The 20770-nt window shown below is 41.0% G+C and overlaps 1 protein-coding gene and 2 long non-coding RNA genes across 5 annotated transcripts in view; 1 reads left to right on the top strand and 2 right to left on the bottom strand.

Annotated features, from left to right (window-relative positions):
- Positions 1–20770, top strand: part of LOC138973373 (uncharacterized) — a 458327-nt gene that overhangs the window by 265604 nt on the left and 171953 nt on the right. The window lies entirely within an intron of this gene.
- Positions 1–20770, bottom strand: part of LOC138973367 (hemicentin-1-like) — a 486299-nt gene that overhangs the window by 362381 nt on the left and 103148 nt on the right. The gene's annotated exons all lie outside the window — the stretch shown is intronic.
- Positions 2523–18391, bottom strand: LOC138972278 (uncharacterized). Its single transcript, XR_011457529.1, has 5 exons — positions 18234–18391; positions 16676–16752; positions 9557–9715; positions 7898–8098; positions 2523–2629 (listed from the first exon to the last, which is right to left on the bottom strand). It is a non-coding gene; the product is annotated as an uncharacterized lncRNA (long non-coding RNA).

Here is a 20770-nt window from a genome sequence, read left to right as displayed (position 1 = left end):
CAATAAAACAAAAGAAGCATACCTTTCTGCATACCTTTCTCTCTTGCCTGAAAAGTACAAACAAAATGAATTAAGTCGCGTAAGGCGAAATTACAACATGTCAATCTGTCGAACCCACAGAATAAAACTGAACGCACTGCATTTTTTCACCATGACATAACAGCTTCGTCAATCCCGGCTGCCAGGAAATCGCTCACTTTTCCCGTGCAACATGAAGTGAAATTGACTAGCCAGTATAGCGCAATAGCGTATTGCGGTAAGCAGGAAATAGCGCTTTTCTGTATTCTTTTTGTAACTTTCCGAGCTTGTTTTAAATGCAACATATTATATATCTATATGTTTTTGGACTCAGGAAATGATCAAGAATAAGTTAAAATAATTTTTGGATCGATTTCTTCAATTATAATCGTAGTACTAATTAATCTATTTTGGTTAATTGTGATCACATTTTAAGAGTAAACATGACATATGTATATATTTTTAGATTAAAAATTTGATGAAGAAAACGATTAAATCTGTTTGCTAAAAATCGATTTTAATGACAACTTTAATGAGCAAACTCATTAATTAAGCCTCCAAGCTGAAATGCAATACCAAAGTCCGGGCTTCGTCTCAGATTACGGTACTTAATCATCTTTCTTTCTTTATTTGGTGTTTAACGTCGTTTTCAACCACGAAGGTTATATCGCGACGGGGAAAGGGGGGAGATGGGATAGAGCCACTTGTCAATTGTTTCTTGTTCACAAAAGCACTAATCAAAAATTTGCTCCAGGGGCTTGCAACGTAGTACAATATATATTACAATCAATATGAGGCTTATATCGCGCGTATTCCGTGGGGACAGTTCGCGCACATATTCAAGACGCAGGGATTTATTTATGCCGTGTGAGATGGAATTTTTTTACACAATACATCAGGCATTCACATCGGCCAGCAGATCGCAGCCATTTCGGCGCATATCCTACTTTTCACAGCCTATTATTCCAAGTCACACGGGTATTTTGGTGGGCATTTTTATCTATGCCTATACAATTTTGCCAGGAAAGACCCTTTTGTCAATCGTGGGATCTTTAACGTGCACACCCCAATGTAGTGTACACGAAGGGACCTCGGTTTTTCGTCTCATCCGATATATTCTATACAAGAAACACTTAACAAGGGTAAAAGGAGAAACAGAATCCGTTAGTCGCCTCTTACGACATGCTGGGGAGCATCGGGTAAATTCTTCCCCCTAACCCGCGGGGGGTGGTACTTAACCAAAATGTCAACCAATTTGGTTGAAAAATGAGAGCGTGACAGTGCCGCCTCAACTTTCACAAAAAGCCAGATATAACGTTATCAAAGACATTGATAAAAAATCAAAAAATTAAAAAATTAAATGTCATACTCAGGAACTCTCATGTAAAATTTCATGAAGATCGGTCCAGTAGTTTCTCTGAATTGCTCCATACACACACACACATACACCACACCCTCATCTCGATTCCCAGTCAACGTTAAAACATTTAGTTATAACTTGACTACATGTAAAAAAATTACATCAAAACAATACATACTATTCTTTTAATCGTATACTTCTGAAAAAAAATTGTGATAATGTTCAGTAGTTCTGCTTTTAATGGAGCAGTGTAACATGCTGTCCCAAGTACTGCTTGAGGGCATTTTGTTGGGAAATAAAGGTTTTTCAGGAATAACTTTGGTCAACTCAAATTTTAACTCACTTATTGCTAAATGCTTAGGCAAAAAAAAAAAAAATAGGTGTGGTTACGGTAACATAGCCAAAAAATAGGGTAGGAAGGTAGGCAATCACTTTTTTTTTTTTAACTTTTTTTTCTAATGTGTACAAATTAAACCTACTTGACAGGGAAATAAGTGTGCGACTCGGGCGCTTTCGCTTTCATTGCGTTTTTTGCACTCGTTTTCTTGGTTTTTGTGGGTTTTTTTTTACAAATGTAATAAAAAGTTATAGGGTCGGCCCCTAAAAATAGGGTAGGTCGGGTTACCGTAACCACACCTATTTTTTTTTTAGGCCTTAGGTAAATTCTTCTCCAATGTGTTTTTTTGTCTTCTTTTGCATTCAAGGGCTGCAATTCACACATACACTTGAGTTTTTGCAGGATGACGAGTGGGTTTTAGGCTGCGAGCCATCAGGCATGGGAATGGCTGAGAGGAAAAACCTCTGAAGTCCAGGGGGTTCTGGACACTTGTTTTAAGCCATGATCAAAATCTACGCATTCTAGACCAAGTCCAGTGGAAGTTGGGCGAAAGTCAGTATCAAAATCAACAACTCGGCTCACCGAGACGAGTTGGAGTCAATCACCTATTCTGCATTCAGAGCTGTTCCGTTTAAAGACGCTTGAGCCATTTGAGAATATAAAATGCTCCTGCGAATTTTTGAGTTTGGACTTTTGTTCCTCCCAAAAACTAAATTTTCTCTGAAATTAGCATATCAGAGAACCATTCCCATGCCTGAATGTGATTTAGCATTTCTTACACACAAAAATTGAAAAAACCCCACTTCACCTCAGCAATACAAGAATTGCAATCGGCATCACAAAGAACCCGATAAAAAGGAATATCACAGGAGCTGTCCAGCTAGAATGTTCGCTTACGTCAGCTGAAATTGTATCTGGAAATAGAATGACAGAAAATCGAAAATTTAAATAATAAATTTTCATTTGATTAATATACTTACCCAATTCACATATATAGCAGTAGACTACGTTTGCGTTTTGCAACGGTCGAAACCAACTCTTAGACCTGCCTAGTAAAGGGAGGTAAACAAAGCAAAAGATGCTCTGTGCCGTCACTATACGACGGTGGTTATCTCCCATGCATCGATGCACCGCGGTATTAGCTGCCGCGTTTCCTGTTGTCATTTAGACTTGAGAAAATCCTTATTAACTACCTAAGTAGCGGGGAAGGTTGAGCGGGTATTCACTATGTGAATTGGGTAAGTATATTAATAAAATGAAAATGTATTATTGAAATTTTCGATTAAATCACATATTCTTATCCCAATTCACATATATAGCAGATTGTTGATTGTGGTGGTGGGGACTTACCTATGCCCTGGAAAGAACTTGTCCTGCCACAACTAATGCGGGTAAGGAATGTGTTCCGTTCTGCCGTGTGCAGGCAATATCCCTTAAGTAGAAGTTGATGAAGACGTTTTCAGACCTCTTCTAGGCCGTATTCATGACGTCTTCTAGTCTGCCGGATCGTAAGACGGCAAGTGACGAAGCCCATGCTCTGGACTGACATGTACTCTCGTGGAGTGTAAAGGAAGGCCTGAACCCCCTCCACCACTGGCTTCTCCGTCCGTGCCCACAGACGTTGGAGAGCTTGGTGTGTTATCGTCCACTCTGTGTGAATGATCTTTGAGGATCTGCTCAGAGAGTCTGCCAGAGTGTTTTTAATTTCCCTGGGCGATGTTTTGAGATGACTGGAGCAAGAAGCCGGAGGCTCACTTCCTTCCCAGCCGGAAGCAGCTTCCTGGGAAACGATAGTGGCGGAAGGAGGCGGAAAACTTCTAACAGAGGCGAGAGATTGTTTTCCTACCACTGACTGGGGAAGTGATGGAACACTAGCGCGAGCTTCGAACTGTTAGTTAATCAAAACATTCATCTCCGCTTGGAGGGAGTCTAAAATAGACGAAACGACTGCCTCATGTTCTTTAACTGGGGCGGCTACCGGCTTAGGGGAAGCGAGGCCGCTTGGGTTAGAGATGGGGACAGTGAACGAGGTGTTGTTTTCTAAATCATCAACCTTAATGGTAGTAGTGCGTTTGCTCTTGCTTTTAGATGGAGTTGAATCACTTGGCTCTACCTGTCTCTTAGCAGGTTTATGTTTCTTTTTGTTATCGGCCATGCCGACATGAGAAAATGACACTCAAAAATTTAGAATTTGCAAGATAATGTCTGAGTTGAGAGCAAACGCCAAAATTACATAAAAACGAACCGAAATGGAAAGCTCTCACCCAGAATGAAGAAGAATGAGGGTAGACAGGTGCTCATCCACGAGCTGAGAAGTCCCAAAGACGAAAGACTGTGGATGTAAGAGAGCGGTTCGAAAACGTGCTACCACGTCGCCGGTCGAAAGTCTGAATGACAACAGCAAACGCGGCAGCTAATACCACGGTGCATCGATGCATGGGAGATAACCATTGTCGTATAGTGACGGCACAGAGCATCTTTTGCTTTGTTTACCTCCCTTTAAAGGCGAACATCGGCAGGAATTTTTCTCCTGGAGACACCTCCCCTGCGTTATCAGAGACTCGGACAGATGATACCTAAACAATCCGCAGTGGCCGAGGGAAACTGGGCCGTGGCAGCTAATTGAATTAGAATGTTGCCTTTCCCTAGTGTTTCTTTTTCCAGTCTTTCTCGCTCTCTGTGGCAGCAGTGGCGTGCACAGACACAAGCATGTACGCACACCTTACATTCTAAACTGAAGACACTTTTTGTAACGAGTTGTGAGAATTGTGTGGAATTCTTCATAACTATAATTATTTGCAAAAGTAGCACGCATTGTAAACACTATTTTGTGTTTACCATATGTTCTACTTTTGCAAGTAGGGTTTTTATAGTCTTACGCACCAGTCTACACAACTCGTTACAAAAAGTGGAACGCTTCTGTTTACACTATTTACAGTGTACACACATACATGCAAACACAAACACACTTTCCCAGAGAGCGAAAAACACATGCACACAAAAACCGTTACTCACGTGCGGTGTGGGTGTTTGTGCGTGTGTGTTTGTGCGTGCGCGCGCATATACACACAAAAACCGTTACTCACGTGCTGTGTGGGTGTTTGTGCGTGTGTGTTTGTGCGTGTGCGTGCGTGTGTGTGTGTGTGTATGTGTGCCGTGCGTCAGTGCGCGCGCATGCGTGAGTGTGTGGGAGTGTGAGGGTGTGTTTGTGAGTATTTCTGGAACTTTCAGTATGTGTGGTGATATAATAGTTCTTGTTTTTGCAAAGTCTGTTTCTGTTCCCTTTTTATCTGTATTACTGACCAGAAAGTCTGTTTGCTTGTTTGTGCTGTAAAATGTACATTCTGTCCGTCCTTACCATCTATTTTACGGAGAGAAATTGTGGTTTATCGAGCGTTAATTAACAGCACTGGCTTTTCTACAAGAACACAAAACTGAATTGGAATTTACATCCTAAAACGTGACCCCTTCAGTACCATGGATGCTACATGTATGGTTTTCATCATTCAAACAATATCGCTTTTACACGAGCAACCACTGGTTTTGGCGAAAACATCTAGTATTCCTTCTTTCCATTTTTAATTAAGGATCTGTTTATGCCGGGCTGATTTCGTCCCCAAATTAAAACAATGTCGTATTTCCTGTTCAGTGGTGGAAACTTAGAGCAAGGACACTACTATAACAACCGAAGTTCTGCCACCGTAAGGTGTGCACGGAAAAATCAATTAGCACATTCTGTTTTTCTCCGTTAGTGAGAAAATCATCCATGGACAACGATACTTTTTTCAATTTTGAATTTTTTCAATTTTGATCAGTGTCTTTCGGTTGGCTTACAAAAATTACCGTTGAGTACAAGTTGTTCAGTTTAAAACCTTACCTTTTTAGCATACAGAATGTTGCACTGTACAACAATATAAGTTTTGAATGTTAGTACAAACTTAGGACAGGACTGTTAACCCGTGATTTGTATAAATATAAAAAGATTTTACAAATTACGTGGAACCTAAAACCGCAATTTATAAAAATGTAAAAAGAATCGCATTCCACAAAGTAATACATGCCTTGTATTATTATCAATATTTGTTGTTTAGAGCCCAGTCAACTACAAAGGGATCCCTGGCCAAAAAATCATATGAAAAAGAAAGTGTGTGAGTAAATCTGCACATGTTATTCTTTTATATTTCGATTTTAAAGCGTGATAAGCGCAGATTTGTCAGTCTGTCGGTGTGTCCGTCACAAACATGTGCACGCCAGTTCTCAACAAAATGCTCAACACGTAATTATCGCAAAGCTAATAGATCCCTAGACTTTCGAGATGACAGGGAAATATCGGATTGCCCCGCAATTTATTAAATGTTTTACATTTTTACAAATCACGGGTCAACAAGGACACTCTCGTTTTACAACCCTGATACTCTTTTGATGCACAGTCCACCACTTTGTTTTTCGTCCTGCGCGACCCAAGAACCGACGTCATATGTAAAAGATCTCTCCCGGTCAGACACAACTACCCACTTACACACATTTTTACACAAAGATCAAGGAAATTGTGTTCCAAATGATTAACAGACAAAATATCAGACAAAAGAAAACAAACGTACAAAAAAAAAAAGTATTTGCATTGGTGGTGGTAACGACATAACAAACATGACTGCTCTCTCTCTCTCTCTCTGTATTTATAATAATTACCTGCATAGTATGCATTTGATTTTATGAATAACCACATATGTATGCTTCATGCCTCATCTTCATCATCGTCATCATCACCATCATCATCGTCATCATCATCATCGTCATCTTTATTATCACGTGCTCAAGTTTTCCGACCTCCTTTTGTTGGTTAACTTTTTTAACTTTTTAATTTTTTAATTTTTTAAAAAAAAATTTTTTTTAAATTATATAATTGTGTGTCTATGCGTCCCAAGGACAGATTGTAAGAAAAGGCGTAGCCTGAAATCTTAATCCTTGTAAAATAAAGTTCAATTCAATAAAGTTCAATTCTCTCTCTCTCTCTCTCTCTCTCTCTCTCTCTCTCTCTCTCTCGAATGATCTTGCCGTTGTCTATCTTTTGCGATATCCTGTCAATTTTCACATCGCAACTTTATTGAATATTTGTACTAGTTTCAAGTTGTCTGATTCAAACTAGATGTTGAATCACATAGAAATAAAACGATTTCTTCGTGAACTTCAATTTTGTTTGAGTAATATATTATGTGTTCGATACATCTACACAGGTGTGTATGTGTGTGTGTGTGTGTGTGTGTGTGTGTGTGTTCTTGAACATAACTACACCCATGTGTTTATTAGTTACATATATATATATGCGTTCAGTCAGTCTGCATGTTTCCTTTCACAAAATAAGACACAACATCAAAAATGAATACAGATTTGATCTGCAAGGAGGAAATATCAAACCAACCCCCACACCCTAACCAGCCCCTAAAGCAGCTCATGACAAACTTTTGGTACACACACTGCCAACAGAGAGAGAAAAAGGAAGGGAGAGACATAGTTATCTCCCCTTTCTCTTTCTCAGGACGGTTGTTAGCTCCCCCTTTCTCAGGACGGTGCGTGTATGGTACCAGCGAAATGTTTATGTATCAATCGACCAAGCCCCTGATACCACGGGTTCAAGTTTAGGTCTCTCCAGGAGAAAAATTCCTGCCGATGTTCGCCTTTAAGGCAGGTCTAAGAGTTGGTTTCGACCGTTGCAAAACGTAAACGTAGTCTATTGCTATATATATATGCGAATTGGAATAAGAATATGTAATTTAAAATATATGTTGCAAGTTTTTGCAAACTGGTTTTTGTGTTGTATTTGTCAGAGCTTATCGTCATCTGCCCTACTGTAATAAGTGTCAATTCTTTAACTATGCTTTGAATCTGTGCCTTGAAAATGCTATCTTCCTAGTATTAAACAACAAGAACGCTGAGGCGTGATTAACCATTCAGTAAATCCAATGCACTAGCTGACATACATCCGGCTTTGTCTCTATTAATATTCAGCACACAACTGATCTCATATTTTTCACAAAATTATCAAACTTAACATAGAATCGCTTGAATGACTTTTTTCATTAATACTATCATCAAACAACACAAACAAGTTATTTTTTAAAGTCTTGTCAAATGATTTTTTGATGACAAATTTGCAAGGAAACAACAAAAGCACAAAAACTCACCATAGCATACACCATGCTTCAATGAGGGCCCATGAATGACCTGGACGTGGAATTTTGTAAAAGTACCGGTACTCCTTTTTAGCTTCAGCTTTAAAACCGAGCTGCTCTTATCCAATTGGCAGTTTTGAACAAATGATTTGTTGAAAACACACAGAAGCTTATCGCCAAAACTGTCATACCGTGCAGCTGACAGAATTTCCACTGCACAAATACACAGCAGGAAAAAGTGTTAGTTTTCCTGTTCTGGATCATCGATGAAAACATTCTTAGCTGGACAGGGTAAATAAGCATGTGCAAGTCAACTCCATTAATTAAGCTTCGACTGATTTAGCTTAACATTATTGGGAAAAGTATATATTAAACAGTTTCGGCCAATATGTCCCAACATGAAAATTTCGAGCCACACCCCTGCAATGCATACATTTTGGCTGCTTGGCACATTTTCCAGAATGTAGATTTCTTTCTCATGAGTAATGGAACAGCCACCTATCTAAAAATGTGGCACCAGCCCATCAATGGGACACTTCCCCCATAACTGACCAATTAAGTTCCCCATAAAAAAGAAAAAAATTTAAATTTCGAATGATGACAATAAAGTAAGTTTTGCATACAGAAAGATAAAACTGTTAATACATTGTAGTACATTTATTTTAACGGCATCCTTATGTACCTTTGATGTCATTTTTTCACGAATATTTCACTTTCAAGGAGAAAACAAGAAGAGCAAACGCTCGATCGAGTCACTTTCGCAGTTCTGAATATTATATGAGGCATCAGATGGACAGGAAGAAATTGCTATTCACAACACAATGAGTCACGTTCACATAAAATTTGAGCCCGGTCACTTTTATAGTTTCCGAGAAAAGCCCAACGTTAAGTTGTGTGTTGCCGAACAGAAAAGGCTAGTTATCTCCCTTGTTTTTCTGATAACGTTCGTAAAAGGCTACAGATGTAAATACTTTGATGTAAAGAATAATCCTACAAAGTTTCAATCACATCCGATGAACTTTGTCAAAGATATAAAATGTCTAATTTTTCCTTTGACGCTGACCTGTGACCTTGAAAAAGGTCAAAGGTCAACGAAACCATCGTTAAAGTGTAGAGGTCATTGGAGGTCACGACTAAACAAAATATGAGCCCGATCGCTTTGATAGTTTCCGAGAAAAGTCCAACGTTAAGGTGGTGTCTACGGACGGCCGGCCGGCCGGACAGACTAACACTGACCGATTACATAGAGTCACTTTTTCTCAAGTGACTCAAAAACAGCTAAATTAAGTGCCTTGTAAAGCATAATAAGTCCAATAACACCAATTAAAGAATGTTTTTTGTGAGGTACAAAGAAATATGCATTATTTGGGGGGTTCTTTTAGTTCATACCAGTTTAACAAAGATGTTATCTCCCCTTCCACTTCCAGTACTTTTTCTTTGCTAAATTCATAAAGTACTGTTACAAGGCAATATTCTCTACTCTTCTTTGTAACAGTTCACTGAGGATTAATACTTTCCTTTTATTCTCCTCTCAGTCAGACCATATTTCTGCAATCAATTCATACATAAAGCTAAAGTTTATCTATGACTCATTGAGGGACAGAGTGATGGAAACATGGTTTCCCTTTGCCCTATCCCTACAGATGCAATTGCATCTTTAAACCTTCCTACCTGTGTCTGACTTTGTGTCAAGACTTCCAAAGTTCCTGTATTCGTAAACACTGACACCAGAAATGTGGGACGACTTTATGGTCTCTCCAAGATCAACGTGTAGGTAACCCTCGATGACAACACAGCTTATGCCAGTACCAGTAGGGGTACCACACAAAGCTGGAACACACAAAACAGTATATTGTTATTTGCTCTGCCGGGAGTATCGCTGTGCTGTCAGCTGTTTAACACATGTTATACCTCCTGCTGGGTAGTCAAGTAATACCTGCCTTTGATCAAAGCGGCTGGTGTGGCAGTACTTAAGTCTTGGTAAAGTGAAACTGAACTCAGCCGTTTCTGGCAGTCTCGCATAGGACACAAGACTGATGTTAACTCCACCAAAAACTGCATCCGGGTGATTAATCGAAAATTTCAAAAATAAATTTTCATTAAATTAATATACTTACTCAACTCACATATATAGCAGTTTGATGCTTAGACATTGAAGTACTGACCCTGGTAACAGGGGGAGGTAACTCCCAAACAAAAACAAAGTCTTGTTGACAAGGTAATGGTAGTTACCTCCCCTTACTGGCAGCCCGCACATGCGCGGGACATACTACCGGTATAATCATTCCCCACTGAAAACACCACCTTCTAAACATTAATAACGTTTGCGGGGTAGGTAGGGAGGGTATTTACTATGTGAGTTGATTAAGTACCGTACTTTTCGGACTATAAGGCGATACTTTTTTCTAAATGTTTTAACGAAGAGGGGGGAATCGAGACGAGGGTGTGGTGTATGTGTGTGTGTGTGTGTAGAGCGATTTAGAGAAAACTACTAGACCGATCTTCATGAAATTTTACATGGGAGTTCCTGGGTATGATATCCCCAGACGTTTTTTTCATTTTTTTTATAAATGTCTTTGATGACGTCATATCCGGCTTTTCGTGAAAGTTGAGGCGGAACTGTCACGCTCTTATTTTTAAATTAAATTGGTTGAAATTTTGGTCAAGAAATCTTCGACGACGCCCGGACTTTGGTATTGCATTTCAGCTTGGAGGCTTACAAATTAATTAATGAGTTTGCTCATTAAAGTTGTCATTAAAATCGATTTTTCGCAAACAGATTTAAAATTGATTGCATCGTATTCTTCATGACATTCTGAATCTAAAAATATATACATATGTCATGTTTACTCTTAAAATGTGATCACAATTAACGAAAATAGATTAATTAGTCTTACGATTAAAATTTAAGAAATCGATCCAAAAATGATTTCATCTTATTCTTTATCGTTTTCTGATTCCAAAAACATATAGATATGATAGGTTGTATTCAAAACAAGCTCAGAAAGTTAACACGAATACAGAAAAGCGCGCTTTCCTGCTTAGCACAATACGCTACCGCGCTATTCTGGCGTGTGCATATCACTGCGTTTTGCACGTGGGAGGTGAGCGATTTCCTTCTCGCGGGAATTGACGAAGCTGTACTGTCTTGGTGAAAAAAATACAGTGCGTTCAGTTTCATTCCGTGAGTTCGACAGCTTGACTAAATGTAGTAATTTCGCCTTACGCGACTTGTTTTTCACTTAAAATCGTGGGGTCGCCTTATACACGACGTCGCCTTATTCTCGGATAAAATAGGTTTCACTAGCACTGGGGACCGCTCGGGTGCCATGTCAGCAGCGGCTTTCATGAACTTCTTTTGTTCAGACTCTGAGGGTTCAGATTTCTCTGGATTTTCTGGGAGTGAGAGTGACGACGACGACGACAACGAGTGACGATTGAGGTACCGCTGATCTTCTTTCCCGACTTTCTGTTTGAAACAGTGTTTCGTGCCGATTTTGAGCGGTCGCCATGTTTGATCATTGATGTTGTTTTTTGGGTTTTTTCCAACGTACGATGTTTTTCCTCAATTTTGTTCTTTCTTTTTATATTTAGTCAAGTTTTGACTAAATATTTTAACATCGAGGGGGAATCGAAACGAGGGTCGTGGTGTATGTGTGTGCGTGCGTGCGTGTGTGCGTGCGTGTATAGCGATTCAGACCAAACTACTGGACTGATCTTTATGAAATTTGACATGAGAGTTCCTGGGTATGATATCCCCGAACGTTTTTTTCCTTTTTTTGATAAATGTCTTTGATGACGTCATATCCGGCTTTTCGTGAAAGTTGAGGCGGCACTGTCACGCTCTCATTTTTCAACCAAATTGGTTGAAATTTTGATCAAGTAGTCTTCGACGAAGCCCGGACTTCGGTATTGCATTTCAGCTTGGTGGCTTAAAAATTAATTAATGACTTTGGTCATTAAAAATCTGAAAATTGTAAAAAAAATTATTTTTTTCTAAAACGATCCCAATTTACGTTCATCTTATTCTCCATCATTTGCTGATTCCAAAAACATATAAATATGTTATATTCGGATTAAAAACAAGCTCTGAAAATTAAATATATAAAAATTATTATCAAAATTAAATTTTTGAAATCAATTTAAAAACACTTTCATCTTATTCTTTGTCGGTTCCTGATTCCAAAAACATATAGATATGATATGTTTGGATTAAAAACACGCTCAGAAAGTTAAAACAAAGAGAGGTACAGAAAAGCGTGCTATCCTTCTCAGCGCAAGTACTACCCCGCTCTTCCTGTCAATTTCACTGCCTTTGCCGTGCGCGGTGGACTGACGATGCTACGAGTATACGGTCTTGCTGCGTTGCATTGCGCTCAGTTTCATTCTGTGAGTTCGACAGCTACTTGACTAAATATTGTATTTTCGCCTGACGCGACTTGTTTTTTCTTTCATGCCGTCGCCTTATGCACGACACCATCGCCTTATTCTAGGATTGTTTGTTTTATTTTTAAAAGTAGGGGGTGCGCCTTATACACGGCAGCGTCTTATAGTCCGAAAAGTACGGTATATTAATTAAATGAAAATTTATTTTTGAAATTTTCGATTAAATAACATATTCTTACGTCAACTCACATATAGCAGATTGCTACTTAAGGTGGCGGGAAACTCACGTTAATTTCTGGTAAGAATCTGGCCTGCTGCAACCATGGCTGGTAATTTGCAGCTACTACCATCCTGGCGGGTACTGGAGATATCCCGCAGATAGTAGTTTAAAAAGACGCTGCTCTGAGTACGTCTCTGCCGGATCGCAGAACCGCCAAAGAAGCGGCCCAGGCTCTGGCCTCGTGTGTTCTAGGAGAACGCAAAGGAAGGACTGAACGCCCCCCCCCCCCCCCCCATCTGTCTGCCACCACTCATAAGCTTGTTTAATGAGTGTGGAAGCCCATCTAGCCAGCATTGTTTTTGCAATATCTTTGCTTCTTGCCGTGTTCAACGAAATGAACATAAGTTTTTTGGTCTGGCGCTCTAAAAGGAGCCGTGCGAGACAAGTATGTTCGAAGTACTCGGACCGGGCAGTTCGCAATATCTGGGTCACCATGTGGCAGAATAGAGCTTAATGGCTGAATAAAAATGACCGGAGACGGCTGATTTGGTTTTTCAAAAGTGATATTTTGCGCGAGACCTGAAAAAGCAAAGACTTCGCTACCCCTTCGCGGGGAAGCAAGCAAAATGAGCATGAGAGCCTTCCTTGTTAAATTGGAAGACTTGCGTCTCGCAATGGTTCTAAGGTTCTAAACCATAAGAACTCTAAAACGAGCACAAAATCCCAAGCTGGGACTGAAGTTCTAGTGACAGCTGAACTGAGGGCAGAACCCTTTATCACGCTTGCTATGACGCCTCCCAAAAAGATGGAGCGTCCAAGCTGTATTGAGCGTGACTGAAATAACAGAACGTCGTACTCTAAGAGTCGACGCAGAACGGCCCTGAGATGACAACCACGCAAGGCGAGTGGCCACCTCCATAGAAACGGGAAGATAGGGGATTAACCCCATTTATCCCACACCACCGGTTCCAAGAAGACCAGTGCGAAGCATATACAGAAGCTGTAGAGCTCCTGTGCGCTTTCTGGACCAGATCAAGCGTGAGATCTGAAGCTCCAGAATGCTTCACAAAGTGTAGGTCTCTTTTGAGAGCCTCCAGAGACTGAGGACCTAGTAAGGCTTGTTTTACAAAAGGTGAGAGTCGCAGAGATTCTACTGTAGATTTCTCTGTGAGTCTTGATCCTTTAAGTAGAGCCTCACGCCGCCAAAAGACCATCTGAGCGTACAGTTTGGCTGAAGTAGCCATTTGTTCGGCCGTGACTTTTGCTAGAGCAGCGAAAAGAATCACGGCGTCCTCCTCTACCGCATCGTCTCGGAACCGAAAAGGCTCCAGGGAAGATGAGATAGCCCGAGAAAGCGCTCTGATCAAGGTCTTAGACACAGAGGAGAGTTCCAGTGAGTACCTGCCAGTCTCCTCTACTCCCAAAAGGCCCTGTTCCGTGCAAGTCGAAACCTCTCCTTCTGATATCCATCCTGCCGCAAGTTCGCCAATTCCGGCGTGACCGGAAGAGGCGCCCGCGGAAGTGAGAAAGTGGCAATCAGATTTTTCGTCTTCCCCAAAAAACGCCGTTTGCGTTGAAGGTTAGACGAAAGGAGAGAACTCTGTTGCGACGAAGCAAGCCATGGCTGTGCTGAAGAAGGAGCATTGTCGTGTGCCATCAACAATGGAACGTGAGGTCCGGCGTCGTTGCCGATCACGCGAGCCATTTCATAGGCAACTGAAGGTGATTCCAGGAAACGAAATCTAGAATCAGCTCCTTTGTCACCCAAGAAATCTCCAACCGTGGAAGGTGGTGGCGCCACAAGTTTAGAAGTGGACGTGCACGCCTTCGGCGAAATACCGGAGGTAACTTCGACGGCCAACTCAAGTGCTCGATGAAGTTTCCCCGAGATGCGAATACGGGAATCAACCTCCGAAGAGTTATCCCTATCTTCGTCATCTTCTACACCGTCGTTGTCGACGACCTAGTCGTCCGGCATAGAACCAGAGTTGTCATTCCCGGGACAACCAATGGCCGAAGCCGAAAAGGATTGTCCCCAAGTACCGGAACCGCGTGCCGAAGCACTGTGCGGAACCGATAAGGAAGGAGCGCTACCATAAGCTGGAACCGCCGAAGCCATCGTGACCGGAAGCCATCGCGTACAGCCCCTCACCATCCGGGACAGCCGAAGCGGAACCGGAAGTGAGAGACAGGGCACCGCTGCCACCAACGACCTGGAACCCAAAAGGGTTGACGTCGGAAGTTCCTGACAGTAAGGAAGAAGTGCTACGATTACCTGGAACGCCCGAAGACGAACCAGAAGTAGCCGGAAACCCCCATGCAGAAGCACCCGAAAACACCGAAGTGCTGCGAGCGGATGCTAATGCGCACAATCCTTCAATCGCCGGAACAGCCGAAGCGGAACCGGAAGTGAAGGAAACGGTACCGTTGTCACCAACCACCTGCAACCCCGTAGGATTGACACCGGAAGTTGCTGACAAATCTCTAAAATTCTGAACCGCCGAAGCGGAACCGGAAACCGAAGGGCGAGGACCGACAAGGTCGGCTGACGTAATGGTCGCCGAAGGTCGAATCTTGGAAAGTGAAGCCGCGTCACCAACGCCGGGAGGAAGGGAAGCCGTGGTAGAACAGGCTACTCCCATCTCGAAGGCCAACATGTCTCTCATCTGCTCTTTAAAGGATGAGAACATAGAGAAAATCTCTTCCCTCGAAACGCTATGGCTGTCCTGCAAAATAGGGACAGGAGAAAGCACAGGGGGTAACGGACATGGAGGGTCAATCTCGACCCGCAAAGATTCTTTACTCTCAAGATTGAACACCTTCACAACAGGTTTTAAACAAGGAGAAGAAGCCTTCTCTTTCGGATGAGTTTTACTCTTTGACTTCGACTTCGAAATAGTCGAACTGCCCGGCGGAGAAACGACAGATACCTGTCTGGCAGAGCTTCTGCTCTTGTCTGCCATTGTGAAAACAGAACAAACTCCGTGAAAACAATGGAGAGAAAATTTTCACAAGTGAACAGTTACAATAAACAACAGTTGTAAACAAGAAAGATCTCATCAACAGCTTAGCAAGATGTTGCAAGTAAACGTAGGGTCAATGGTCTTGTTTGTTTGTTTGCTTAACGCCCAGCCGACCACGAAGGGCCATATCAGGGCGGTGCTGCTTTGACATATAACGTGCGCCACACACAAGACAGAAGTCGCAGCTAGCACAGGCTTCATGTCTCACCCAGTCACATTATTCTGACACCGGACCAACCAGTCCTAGCACTAACCCCATAATGCCAGACGCCAGGCGAAGCAGCCACTAGATTGCCAATTTTAAAGTCTTAGATATGACCCGGCCGGGGTTCGAACCCACGACCTCCCGATCACGGGGCGGACGCCTTACCACTAGGCCAACCGTGCTGGTTTCCTAACAGGTGGCCAAAGGCTAAAAAGCCTAGAAGAAGTACAAGCACGTCTGAACACAAGCGTGTTGAAGAAGGAAATGATTATACCGGTAGTATGTCCCGCGCATGTGCGGGCTGCCGGTAAGGGGAGGTAACTACCATTACCTTGACAACAAGACTTTGTTTTGTTTTGGGAGTTACCTCCCCCTGTTACCAGGGTCAGTACTTCAATGTCAAATCATCAAACTGAAGTTAATTGCTATATATATATATATATATATGTGAGTTGACATAAGAATATGTTATTTAATCCTTGTACAGTGAGTGTATTCAGAAAAATAACTAACAGGAAGTGTATCCACTTTGGGTTGAAGTAGACCCCTTCTGTCTAAGTGGCACTTAAAAATAACATGATTCAAATTTCAATGAACACCTGAGTAATGTATCCTCAATCTGTAAGATTCACATTCATTTTAATGTCTGAAAAGCAACAGCGTCTTAAAAATGGAGGCAAATATACAAATGTTACAGAGGATAAAAGTTGCTTGTTCATTTCAATGCTTGTTGTTATCTCAGGTGCCATTAAATTCATGGTTACACTTTAATATTTCTCTCTCTCACTCTGACTGTTTCACATGTCAATTGTCATACATAATATTTTTCAGATATTTCTATAGCACTCTGTGTGTAAAAACAATAAAAATAATGTATTCCTAATTGCTTAGTTATGTCAAACTGTAAATTACCAAAAACCCAGACAGCAAACAAAAATACACCAAACAGAAGTTACCAATTTTGAGCATCCCCCATATCAGAGTGCAAAAAAAGACACAATACATCTTCAGTCCTGTCCGTGTGTGCTCAGGCCTGCAAACAAGCAAGAAGAACACCAGGTAGAGAAAAAACATGTTGAACTTCTAACAAACACCATATCTATGATTTATGAATTATTAAGATTACTGCCTTGACCTACATGTACCCTCACAGTTAAAAAAATGCCTTGTTGATTTTTAGTCACAGTCACACTTACAATTATTAACTTAATGATGTGACACTCTTTTGTGTTAGTTAGTTAGTTGTTGCTTTTTGGGTCCAGCAGACCATATAGGCCAAATCAGGACCCCACAAGTTTAACAAGACACATATTTAAATCAAACCAATTTTATTGAAACAAATTAGGAACGTCACCCGAAGGGAACATAAAAACTAAATCGAAACCCAACGTGTCAAGGATTTTTAAAAGGCAAATCTTAAAATAAAGGCCAGACTCCTTTAAAAATCCAAAGAGAGCTGCAGAGCTGACCTCCGTAAAAATATGTTTCAAGCTAGAAGTGTCAAAATACTTCACTCGTTGATCATACAGATCAGCGCACTCTGTGAGAAAATTGCTCACAGAAAAACTATGATCACAGGCGTGGCACCATGGTGCCTCTTCTCTTTTAAGCAGATGGACATGCGTTATATAAGTGTGACCAGTGTGTAGCCTAGCCAGAACACTTTCGTCTTTTCTACTTGAAGCCAACAAAGGAAAGGGCTTTGATAGCTCAGGGCGTATCTTATAAAGTTTATTTTCCTTGCAGGTGGACCAACGGTCTTGCCAGAGTTTTAAACTGTAAAAAAGGGTCTTCCGACGAAGGTCGGCGAAAGGAACAGATTGCTCAGGAAGAGGTGGAACCGCCATCTCCAGGGCATCCCTTGCTGCCTTGTCAGCAGCTTCGTTGCCTTTAATGCACACATGACTGGGCGCCCACATGACTGGGCGCCCACATAAAATTTATAATCTTGCCTTCAGAAATAAGCTTAGTGTGAAGGTCGTGAATGTCGCCAAAAAAAGGGTGAGTGAACTTTCTGGAGGAAATGGCTTCAAGAGCTGAAAGCGAGTCCGATACAATCAAAAAAGACGGACTGATAAATTAATTTTAACGCCAATATGATGGCCCTAAGTTCTGCCGAATAAACCGACGAACCGTTAGGGAGCCGAAGTTGGAAGTGGGCGTTGTAATTTCTTGCTAGAAACTGCTGCAGCAGCAGCTGAATCATCCTTGAGAGAGCCATCAGTGAAGATAAGTTCATACCCTTTGTATTTGGAACATTGCTCTAGGAGCAGCTGCCGAAAGACAGAGTCCGAGGTTTCATTCTTCTTAAAAGAAGTACAGTCGAACCCACTTAAAACGAACACGCTTGTTACGAATTTTGACTTATGACGTATTAGTTTTAAGTTCCCAACTGAATACCTCTTTCTTCATGCTTAAAAAAAATGCTTAAAACGAATTCTTTATAACGAATTTATGCTTATAACGAGCACTTTTTGGATTCCCAAGCATGCATAATGTCTGTAATTTACTCACGCTTATGACGAAATCTTTAAACTCGTCCCGAGATCGACATATCATGGGAATTTAAGAAGTTTGAATGTGTCAAAAGCGCCGGAATGCAAGTGTTCCGCCATGTTTATCAACGCACATGGACCGGATGTAATCATATTGCAAAGAGTATCTTCCCTTGCGTCGACTGCTTGAACCATCGCTCAACCGATCACTGAATAAAGTTAAACTGATTGTACTGTACTCACAAAACAAATTTAAATTTAGAATCAAAGTGATTGATAGCTCAGACACTGAACATGAATGACTCACGCTTATGACGAAATCTTTAAACTCGTCCCGAGATCGACATATCATGGGAATTTGAGAAGTTTGAATACATGTGTCAAAGTCTTCCCTTGCGTCGACTGCTTGAACCATTGCTCAACCGATCACTGAATAAAGTTAAACTGATTACACTGTACTCACAAAACAATTTCAAATTTAGAATCAAAGTGATTGATAGCTCAGACACTGAACATGAATGACTGACTGACGTTTATTTCCTTCGCGAATACCAAAAACGAAACATCAATGTTTTGAACGGACGCCATTGCCAAAAAATATAGATGCCAGAGTGGTTTCCCTTGGACAAGGGAAACCACACTCTCAACGTTTGCGTTCGCCGGTTCGCGATAGTTTATCAGTCAGTCAGTGCTATCGATTTGGATTTGAACATCATGTTGCAACAAAACAAAACAAAACTAAATTGGCCAAGGTTTGCTACCCGTCGCCAAGGTAAGTGATTCCGGACAAATGATAGGAACACCGCGAATGTGGACAGTGTCAGTGTGTGTGACCAAAAACGTAACAACTGGATGAAACATCTGTGTGCTCACTCTCACTCAAACTCAACAATCATCACTCAACATGAGACACACATGAACATGTAACTGAATATGTCACTTTATTGTCTAAACGTGAAGCAGCATGAAAGTTACGAAAGAAACAAATTGAAACACCATAGAATGTACAAGACTTAAAAAATTTTTTTTAAAAAAAATAAAAAATCAATCAATTTTCTTAATACGAATTTTGGTTAAGACGAACTTTTTTTCCGATCCCCAGTGATTCGTCTTAAGCGAGTTCGACTGTAAGGGAAAAGTTTACGGTTGGGTTTTCCAATTGCCAGGGTGGAGTGTTTGTTGTCAAAGGATCGTCACAAACAGAGTCAATATCCAAATCAGCCTTTTCACATTCAGAAAGCATACGTATGCCAAAAGTTGGCGTTTCGTTAGGTTCGTTAAGAAATGTGTCCGTCAGAGTAGGGTTTAATAACACACTCATGGGCAGGATTTTCAGGGTTTGCTTTTAACTGTCAAGGTAATAGTTCATGGAGAGCCGAAGTCTGCGAATCTCCAAAGGAGGTTCTCCAGACTCGGTATACAAACTATCTACTGGTGTTGGGCGGAAAGCACCCAAACAAACTCTCAGACCCTGGTGATGGATTGGATCCAAAACTTTGAGGATATTTCTTTTTGCAGATCCGTAAAGAATACAACCGTAGTCCAACTGTGATACAGACGTATCAATGTTGCTCTGTCAGCCCCCCCAGTCCGTGTGACTTATGACTTTCAGGTCGTTGAGTCCTTTTTGGCATCTTGTTTTCAGGTATTTGATGTGGGGTAGGAAAGAAAGGTTACTATCAAAAATCAGGCCAACAATTCAAATGTGACTTGTTTAGAAACTTTTATCTTGTGAGAGTTTATAAAAAGAGAAGGCTGAAGGACTTGATTTCTTTTCTTGTGGAAATGGATACATTCAGTTTTAACCAAGGAAAATTTGAACCCGGGCCGTTCTCCTGTACCCATTTTTGAATTTTGGATTATACACAGCTGAAGCTTCCAAATTCAACCCCAGCTAGTGTTTTTCCCTTGGCAGAAATTTGAAAGTCATCATGCAACAAAAAGAGATTTGTCGATGTCAGACTTGACGTTTTTAACGATGTTATTAACTTTAATGTTAAAAAGTAACGGAGATAAAATACTCCTTTGAGGAACTCCCATCTCCTGTCCAAAAGAATCGGAGAAGGTACAGAATACAGAATACAGAATCTTTAATTGCCCAAGGTTGGGAATTTGTGATGACAATTAAAGATTCTGTATTCTGTATTCTGTACCTTCTCAGATAGAACCTACTCGGACCTTAAACTCCCTTTAGGCTAGAAAATTTGAAATAAAAATAGGAAGATTCCCATCAAACCCTAAGGTTTTTAAATCTGATAAAATACCGTGCTTCCATGTTGTATCATATGCATTTTCCAAATCGAACAGGACGGACACGATCGACATGCTTTCCGCTTACCAAAGCGTTACGAACAAATGATTCAAAACGAACCAAGTGATCGGTTGTGCTTATATGTTTTTGAAAACCGCACTGAGTTATGTCCAAAGCACAGATTTTTTCTAAGTGCCACAGCAACCTCTCATGCACTAGTCTCTCCATCGTCTTACACAGACAGCTGGTTAAGGCTATCGGCCGATAATTATTTGGGTCTTTCTTTCTTTATTTGGTGTTTAACG

Source organism: Littorina saxatilis, linkage group LG8, assembly GCF_037325665.1.
Source record: "Littorina saxatilis isolate snail1 linkage group LG8, US_GU_Lsax_2.0, whole genome shotgun sequence".
NCBI lineage: Eukaryota > Metazoa > Mollusca > Gastropoda > Littorinimorpha > Littorinidae > Littorina > Littorina saxatilis.
This window is presented reverse-complemented; position numbering and strand designations above follow the sequence as displayed.